The sequence below is a fragment of the Schistocerca cancellata genome, chromosome 1, assembly GCF_023864275.1.
Source record: "Schistocerca cancellata isolate TAMUIC-IGC-003103 chromosome 1, iqSchCanc2.1, whole genome shotgun sequence".
NCBI lineage: Eukaryota > Metazoa > Arthropoda > Insecta > Orthoptera > Acrididae > Schistocerca > Schistocerca cancellata.
The window spans coordinates 559,812,580-559,822,247 of NC_064626.1; positions in this window are offsets into that span (position 1 = coordinate 559,812,580).

A 9,668-nucleotide genomic window follows, 5' to 3' on the forward strand; every position below is an offset into this window, starting at 1 on the left:
CATGTGAAACCCAATTCGCACTTTTCTCACATGACATACTGAAAGCTTTGGACCAAATGGAGTATCAACAGAAATTTGCTACTGGATTGAGAATTTTTTGGTAGTGAGGACGAAGCATGTTATCTTATATGGAGAGTCGTCTTCATATGTAGAAGTAGCTTCAGGTCTGCCCCATGGAAGTGTGTTGGAACCCTTGCTGTTCATCTTGTCTATTAATGACCTTGCAGACAATATTAAGGGGGGATTTAATGGATTTTGGTCCAAAAACTTGATCTATGCAGTTTAATCTATGTTGTGTGTGAATTTTATCGTGATAGCAGCTATAGAAATGTCTTTAAATTGTAAAACTGTTTAACTCTGACATCTATGTCTCTGGCTGACATCTATATACACTCCTGGAAATGGAAAAAAGAACACATTGACACCGGTGTGTCAGACCCACCATACTTGCTCCGGACACTGCGAGAGGGCTGTACAAGCAATGATCACACGCACGGCACAGCGGACACACCAGGAACCGCGGTGTTGGCCGTCGAATGGCGCTAGCTGCGCAGCATTTGTGCACCGCCGCCGTCAGTGTCAGCCAGTTTGCCGTGGCATACGGAGCTCCATCGCAGTCTTTAACACTGGTAGCATGCTGCGACAGCGTGGACATGAACCGTATGTGCAGTTGACGGACTTTGAGCGAGGCCGTATAGTGGGCATGCGGGAGGCCGGGTGGACGTACCGCCGAATTGCTCAACACGTGGGGCGTGAGGTCTCCACAGTACATCGATGTTGTCGCCAGTGGTCGGCGGAAGGTGCACGTGCCCGTCGACCTGGGACCGGACCGCAGCGACGCACGGATGCACGCCAAGACCGTAGGATAATACGCAGTGCCGTAGGGGACCGCACCGCCACTTCCCAGCAAATTAGGGACACTGTTGCTCCTGGGGTATCGGCGAGGACCATTCGCAACCGTCTCCATGAAGCTGGGCTATGGTCCCGCACACCGTTAGGCCGTCTTCCGCTCACGCCCCAACATCGTGCAGCCCGCCTCCAGTGGTGTCGCGACAGGCGTGAATGGAGGGACGAATGGAGACGTGTCGTCTTCAGCGATGAGAGTCGCTTCTGCCTTGGTGCCAATGATGGTCGTATGCGTGTTTGGCGCCGTGCAGGTGAGCGCCACAATCAGGACTGCATACGACCGAGGCACACAGGGCCAACACCCGGCATTATGGTGTGGAGAGCGATCTCCTACACTGGCCGTACACCACTGGTGATCGTCGAGGGGACACTGAATAGTGCACGGTACATCCAAACCGTCATCGAACCCATCGTTCTACCATTCCTAGACCGGCAAGGGAACTTGCTGTTCCAACAGGACAATGCACGTCCGCATGTATCCCGTGCCACCCAACGTGCTCTAGAAGGTGTAAGTCAACTACCCTGGCCAGCAAGATCTCCGGATCTGTCCCCCATTGAGCATGTTTGAGACTGGATGAAGCGTCGTCTCACGCGGTCTGCACGTCCAGCACGAACGCTGGTCCAACTGAGGCGCCAGGTGGAAATGGCATGGCAAGCCGTTCCACAGGACTACATCCAGCATCTCTACGATCGTCTCCATGGGAGAATAGCAGCCTGCATTGCTGCAAAAGGTGGATATACACTGTACTAGTGCCGACATTGTGCATGCTCTGTTGCCTGTGTCTATGTGCCTGTGGTTCTTTCAGTGTGATCATGTGATGTATCTGACCCCAGGAATGTGTCAATAAAGTTTCCCCTTCCTGGGACAATGAATTCACGGTGTTCTTATTTCAATTTCCAGGAGTGTATTTGCCTGCAAACTTTCTTGCATGTGGTTTATTTACGTTTTGACAATACTGACACAAATTAGAAAGTGAAAGGTTGAATTCGCAAACCTTTATGTGGAACTCAAGATTTATGCGTTATGGGTGGTGGAAAAACTGTGTATAGGAAACGGAGGTTTCATAGAAATCGGTTTATCAACAAAAAAGAGGAAGCAGCTCGAAATGAAGAAAATAAGCTCTCAGATTCAGCATTGAAACTTGGGACAGGAGATTTGTACAGGTGTGGATAGTGTTGATATGAATTCCAGTGGATTCAGACTTATTGGTTTAGAGCATCTCTGCCAGGCTATAAAGTTTTAATGTTCATGTGTTAGCTGTAAAAATACGCAATGCACGATTGTTGTTGAAGAAAGATGAGTGGGAATAGCTTGTGATTTTTAAATTAATTCGTAATTCGTGTGGCCATTTACATTTTCCTCCTCCAAACAAACTGACACTGGCACCTATGAAAGCAATTTTAGGTTAGCATATGCTCTGAGATGCCTTGGGCAGGGCAGGAGAAGGTAGTAATTTATTGTGCAGTTTTCTGAACATGCCTCCAACTTGTGCAAGATTTGAAAAAATAAATAAAGAAGTGTCTGACGCTGTACCTGATACTTCCAATGTTTCTATGAAGAAAGCAGTGAAGTAATTGGTGGAAATAAACGAAAAAGAAGTAGATGCTGGGGTAGGTATTCATCACAGCGACTCTACTACAAATGTTACTGACCCTTGTGTGTCTGTAGATAGGACCTGGATGAAAAGGGGTCACACATCTCTGTATGGAGTTGCATCTGTTCTTGGTACAGTATTGGCTTAGGTAGCGTTTTAGATGTAGAAATTGTGTCTAAATACTGCCACCAGTGTGCAACAAGGAAAATGTCTAACAACGAAGACAGTGAGAAATGGTGGCAAGAAAAGCATGCAGTAGCATGCTCTAAAAATTATAGTGACACAAGTGGGGACTGCTGAAATTGGGATGATGTTCACCAGATCTGAGAACCAATATGGTGTTAGATATACTAAATACCTTGCTGATAGGGACTCCTTTCCGTTCAAAGCTGTAACAGATAAAAATCTGTACAATACAACAATAGAGAAGTTGGAATGTATTGGCCACATCCAAAAGAGGCTTGGTGGAAGTCTTTGTCACTTGCTGAAAGAGAAGAAAGGTGAAGTAACTGAGAATGGAAAACCACTAGAAGAAAACTTCAGGCTTACTCTGAAAGACATTGGTTCTCTTCAGTTATTTTATGGGAGAGCTATCAGGAAAAACAAACACCATTTAGAGCAATGAGGCGTGCCGTGTGGGTAATTTTTTGACACAAACTATCCACTGACTAAACACCAATGCACAATCTGTGTCTGAAAGACATTAATGTAAGTTCAGCAACAGAAATGAGACATATTCATATAAACACTCATTACCAGAACCTGTTCTGAATGCGATTAAGCCCACATTTAGGTTTCTTGCAAACCTTGGTTTATTGAGGAAGTGTCTTTACAGAAATACACAAAATGCAAATGAAAGCCTCAATAATTTAATTTGGATTAGATACTCAAAAAGGACATTCGGTGGACTCCAAGTACTCAAAATAGGTGTCTTTGATGCATTTTTATCTTGCAATAACGGAAATAATGGCAGAATTAAAGTGTTGAAGAAAGTTGGTATAGATCCCGGTGTGTTTACAACAAAAGAATTTTACACCATCCACGAGAGCAGGTTCAAGAAAGCTAACAAATTAGTGTCTTACCTGCAAATACAGCCAGGCAGATTCTAAGAGGAATTTACATTCAGATAATCTTTTATCTTGCTTCGTACATATGATCTAATCTTTTTTTTTTTAAGCTAAGAAACTGTGGTTATAGGGCGGCAAAATACGAAGTATATATCAGTTTCAAACAACACCAAAAAACCCTTATACTGTCAGAAACGTTAAAAACAGTTGCTAAAATGGAATTTATGTTCATATTGTGTATGTTTTCCTCTTTTCCATTATTTTTTACTTTCCTTTTCAAGAGTGACTTCTGGATGTACAAACACCTGGAATGAGTCTACCAAACAGTTCATCAGAGTAGTATTGTTAGTTAAACCAGTTATCTCTATGTCTTACTGTTTACTCTAGAGAACCAGGTACTGAAATTCCCTTGAATTAAACGATTGTATAATAACATTAGGAATGTTTATAATGTGTTATGTATGTGCATGCCACACATTCTGCACTATACTTGATAGCTGCACAATATTTAGTTTTCATATAACATAATGTTCATCCTTCATTGAAGACCCATCTTACCCATGTAAATAGTAGTAGTTTTATTGATTTGATCTTCTGCACATGTGTTAATCATGGCATTGATTTGATGTTTGAGCATATGACACAACCAGTCATATGTGGTAGTTGATTTCTGCATTGTGCACCATGTTCTGTCCCTGTGTTACATAATCTGTTAAAAATACATTTCTGGAGGTTTAAATAAGAAAATGTGAACAATTCATTCGTGTGTGCATGTGTTAAACGCACATTTTCTTGAATTAGAGTGTAAAACAGCACGATGTTGGAATACTGAAAACTGTGGCTTGTGTAAAGTAGGCTATGATTCAAGATGTAACAAACTAAATTAGTGACTGTATTGATGATTTCTGGGTGGGGAGGACACAGCATGTTACCTTGGATGAAGAGTTATCAACAGCTGTAGAAGCAAATTCAGACACGCTCCAGTAAGTATTTTGGGACCCTTCCAATTTGTATTTATGTTAATGATCTGGCAGATAAAATTAATAACTTAGAATCTTTTTCAGATGACACAGCTGTCTGCTTGAAAAATGCTGCACAAATATCCAGGCAGATCTTGACAAGGTTTCACATTGGTGCAAATTTTCACACATTGCTTCAAATGTTCAACAATATAAAACTGAGCACTCCCAAAATGCAAAATTAGGTAAAGTACGTGACACAATGGATAATGTATGATATGTACAAGAGCGAGAGGGAACAATAAGACCAAGAACTAAGTACTCAGGTTAAAAAGAGTTTAGGACAAGATTGTACACTTCTGCTTCTTCTGTTCAATTTATTCATTGAAGAAGCAATGATGGAAACAAAAGAAAGATTCAAGTTGAAAGGATATCAATGCTAAGATTCATTGATGACATTGCTATCCAGAGTGAAAGTGAAGAAGAATTACAGTATCTGCCAGAATGGAATGAACTGTCTAATGCAGGCTGTTCCAGCTCGTCGGCTCCGTTGTGAGCCGCGGAGCGCTCCCTGCTCCAGGGAGCCGTGTCGCTCGCTGTGACCATTCAAGTGGGCCCGCACGCCGGCAGGTGGCACGGCAGGCTGAGGCAGGCGGCAAGGCAAGCGTTTTGATGTGCCAGTTGCGTATTACAAGATCGACAACCTCATACTTTCAGCTCCTAAGACGTGGTGACATGCTACACCAGGAAATACAATGTTCAGGAAATAAATAAGAAACAACTGTTTTATAAGAAATTGTATACTAAATTTATTGGGCCTCTGTAGCTTGACTTTTCTTTTCATTACAAGATCGAAAATATCAGACGTCAAAGTGTTCACAGCGGTAATGCGGAGGATGGCCTTCATTGTTGCATCCTGAAGAAACGATCGTTCCTTACTTTTTACTCTTTTCATTGCTGAGAAAAGCTGCTCACAACAATACGTAGATCCAAACATGCCCATGATCTGAGCAGCATTGTTGTGAAGCTTGGGAAATGTTTTTTGCTGTAATGAACGATACCATCATGACAAATCCAACGTGTTGTAGCACCTGTGTTTCAACAAAGTTGAATTTTGCTAATCAATGATCTTCAAATGAAGTGATGATGACAAGTCATCGGGGGAAACTGAAAAAGGAATGCTGAACACCTTAAGTTCCATTTCCAAACTAGTGAGGTCTCGGAATCGTGTTTCAAACGACGTGATGAGCTGCTTTAACTTTGCTTGGTAATCGCCGAAAGTAGTACCTTCAGGTAGTTTTAAAGAAGCAAGACGATTGAAGAACGTTAAATGTCCATTATTCATATGCCTCTCAAATAAACGTAACTTTTGCATGAACGCTTTGATCTGGTCGTGCATGTCAACTATTAGCTGCCCTTTGCCCTGCAATGACATATTTACATTATTTAGATGCATAGTTATGTCAGCTAGGAACGCCAGCTCTGATATCCATTTTATATCTTTCAGACAACGCATTTCTTCCCCTTTCATTTCGAGAAGAAGGGATATTTCCTCACGAATGGCAAACAAAACATCAAGAAATTTTCCCCGACTCAGCCAACGAACTGTACTGTGGTAATGTATATCCCCATACTCCGCTTCCATATCTTTCAGGAATCCTTTGAATTGGCGATGATTCATACCGTGACGCCGCACAAAATTCACGCACTTCACATCTTTCATTACGCCACCTAGCTCTATTGTTTCAGCGCACAGTGCCTCTTGGTGAATAAAACAATGAAGAGTCAAAATGTCTTTCCCGAATTCGTCCCTGAGTTTATTTTTCAAACGAGAAGCATAACCTTGGTGACACCCGATCGTTTGTGGTGCACCGTCTGTCGCTACAGAATGGATCTTATCCCACGGCAAATTCATATTGTCCACTGATTCACAAACAGCTTCAAAAATGTCAGGTCCTGTTGCGGTGTAATCGAGTGGTACCACATCCAAGAGTTCTTCAGTTACTTGCAGCTCCACGCACAAAAACTGCAAGCTGAGCACAGTCCGATATGTCGGTGCTTTCGTCAAGCACTAGCGAAAATGCAACAAAGCTCTCCGCCTTTTTCCTGAGCTGTGTCTCTAAATCCGCTGCCATGTCTAGGATTCGACGAGACATTGTTTGCTTCGACAGGCAAACCCCTTCAATTGCCTGCACCTCCCTTGGAAACAAACATTCTGCAACGGCTACCATGCACGATTTTACGAGTGGTCCCACCGAAAACGGCTTGCCACTCGTCGCAATGATGTGAGCCACCCTGCAGCTTGCTCGAATTGCAGACTCAGTAGTGTTTTCTCCTCTCTCATTCACCTGAAAATTATAAACGCATTACAGATCACGAACTATGTTGCATGTTTTGATACCCTCCGTATTACGAAACCGTTTTTAAACTTAACGTCTCCTGGTATGTCGTTCTTAAGCCTGGCCACCAGTTCTCTGCGTGCAACGCCTTCTACCTGATCGTAGTGCGCTGCGTGAAGACATGTATAATGTCGTTGTATATTGTACCTCTTCGCAGAATTAATTACTTTATGACATGCAAGACACTGCGGACGACCATCCCTCTCAATGAATAGAAAGGTATCCTCCAATAGAGGTATAGGGCTCCCGCGGCTAATCATAGCTGTCATTGAACACGGATTATTGCGTCAGTTGCGGCTGCATGCGGCCAGGAGGCAGTGAGTTCGCTTTCCCCCTCCACGCGGGCTCCGAGCTGCCGCCGTGAGCGCTCCGGAGTGCTCCGGCTCCCTGGAGCTCGGTTGGAACAGCCTGGTCTAATGAGTTCAGAATATGGGTTAAGAGTAAATTGAAGAAAGAAAAAGTAGTGAGAAATGTCAGAAATGAGAACAGTGAGAAACTATGAACTATGGTTTGCAGCAAAATAACCCATGATGGACAGAGCAAGAAGGATTTCAAAAGCAGACTGGCACTGGCAAAAAGGGCATTCCTAGCCAAGAGAAGTCTACTAGTTGCAAACGTAGGCCTTAGTTTGAGGAAGAAATTTCTGAGAATGCACATTTGGAGTGCAGCATTGTATGGCAGTAAAACGTTGACTGTGGGAAAAACGGAAGAGAGGAGAATCGAAGTTGCACGATGTGATGTTACAGATGAAAGTTGAAAATTTACCCATCTGACAAGGTAAGGAACGAGGTTTTCTATAGAATCAACGAGTAAAGGAATATATAGAAAGCATTGACAAGAAGGAAGGGTATCTGTTAAGACATTAGGGAATAACTTCCATGGTCCTGAGGGAGCTTAGAGAAAGACAAAGATTGGAATAGGTTGCAGGTGCTACTCTGAGATGAAGAGGATGGGACAGGAGAGGAATTCGTGATGGGCCACACCAAAGCATTTAGAAGACTGGTGACAAAAAAGGGAACTGTGCTTACTAACAGGGGATACAGAACATATACCAAGACGAACAGCACGAATCGTGACAGGTTTCTTTGACTCATGGGAGAACATTACAAAGATGCTGAACAACCTGCAGTGACATATACTTGAAGATACAGTGCTGCAAGTCTGGTGTTAGATGCCAGTGTTAAGTGATGAATCTATCTATATATGCTAGACTCCCAATACTTCCATTATGAATTTTCAATCTATTAATGTTCCACCTGACACACTTTGTCTCTCATTATTGAATAGTGACAATTCTTTCATTAAATTTGTGAAAGAACATTCGAAGACAAAACTAAATTATTTTTTCTTTGTGGGGGACCACATGCATGTAAAGCTTTCTAAAATAAATTTCCAACGTTTGACTGTAAATTACTCTTCATTATTTTTCACGAACACGACTTTGGCTTTGCAACCATCCTCAAGTGCCTGTTGAAGTGAAATTAATAAACCGTTCGTATCAGACAGTACAGGTCATAGGAACAAAAAGTCATTATGTGTTTGAAAACATTACTTACACGTTACAATATATCTGAGTTGTGTACAGGACACATCATCATCAAAAAAACATATTTGGGGTCTTACAGACCAGTTGTAATATTACAGGATATGAGTGCATATAAAAGATAGATAATATGTTTGAAACTGTGACACTGTAGATATGTATTCACATCCTGTATTATGACGACTTGTCTGTAAGACCAGAAATACGTTTCTTCGACGATGACATGTCCTGTAAAAAGGCAATATATATTGTAACATGTAAGTAACGTTTTCAAATAAGTAATGACTTCTTGTTCCTATTTCTTCAGTCCAACATGCACTTGTGAATGGCTACAAAGCTGAGATTATGACTGTGTGAAATAAATGAACAGTAATTTACAGTGAATTGGTGGAAATTTCTTTTAAAAAATTAAATATTTCCACTTTTGTTTTGCTGTTCACTGGTTTGAACACTGTGTGATCAAGTGTTTTTTGCTGCTGACATTCTTCATAAAAGACTGAAATGCATTGAGGTCTGAGAGAGCATTCAGGGTTCCCTACCAAATATATTTTAATTAACATATGCCTGTCTCAGGTTTTACGCTTTGTTTATAAATTTGTGACAAGGTGCTGTTTAAGAAGTTCAGTGCTATTGTACATGTATCTTTAATTATTGATAGTTACTGATCACATACTTTTACTTGGCCCCTCTTGGAATGGTGTAAGTCTTGATCTCGAGCCATGTTCACTCTTGTTGCCAATGTCAGCTACATACAGTATTGTATGCCCCAACAGTAAAAAATCGTCGTGAATATAGTAGTGCCGATCCATGCTTTGGTATTCTGCATAAGGATTGTTAATATCATTTATAGAAATGAGCGAGGATGTTGTACCTGGTCCTTCTAGCGAATCACCATCATCTTTTCTGTCATTTCTCCAATATTGGGCTAGTGCCTGCTCTCGTGCGGCATGATCAGCCCCAGTTGAACTGCTCTGTCAGGAGGGTAAATATGGAGTTGATGAGTTGCTTAGGGCGGCCAGTCTGTCAGACATTGGATTGGTTCCTGTCGAGGCTATTAATAGGGGGGATTTCACAAGGCATGGCCTACATCTCAATAGGAAAGGGAAGGGTAAACTGGCAGGGTTGTTAGGGAAATCCATAAGGGGGGGACACTAGTACTCATGGATGTAACTATTTTTTAGACTAATATCAGTGTCCAG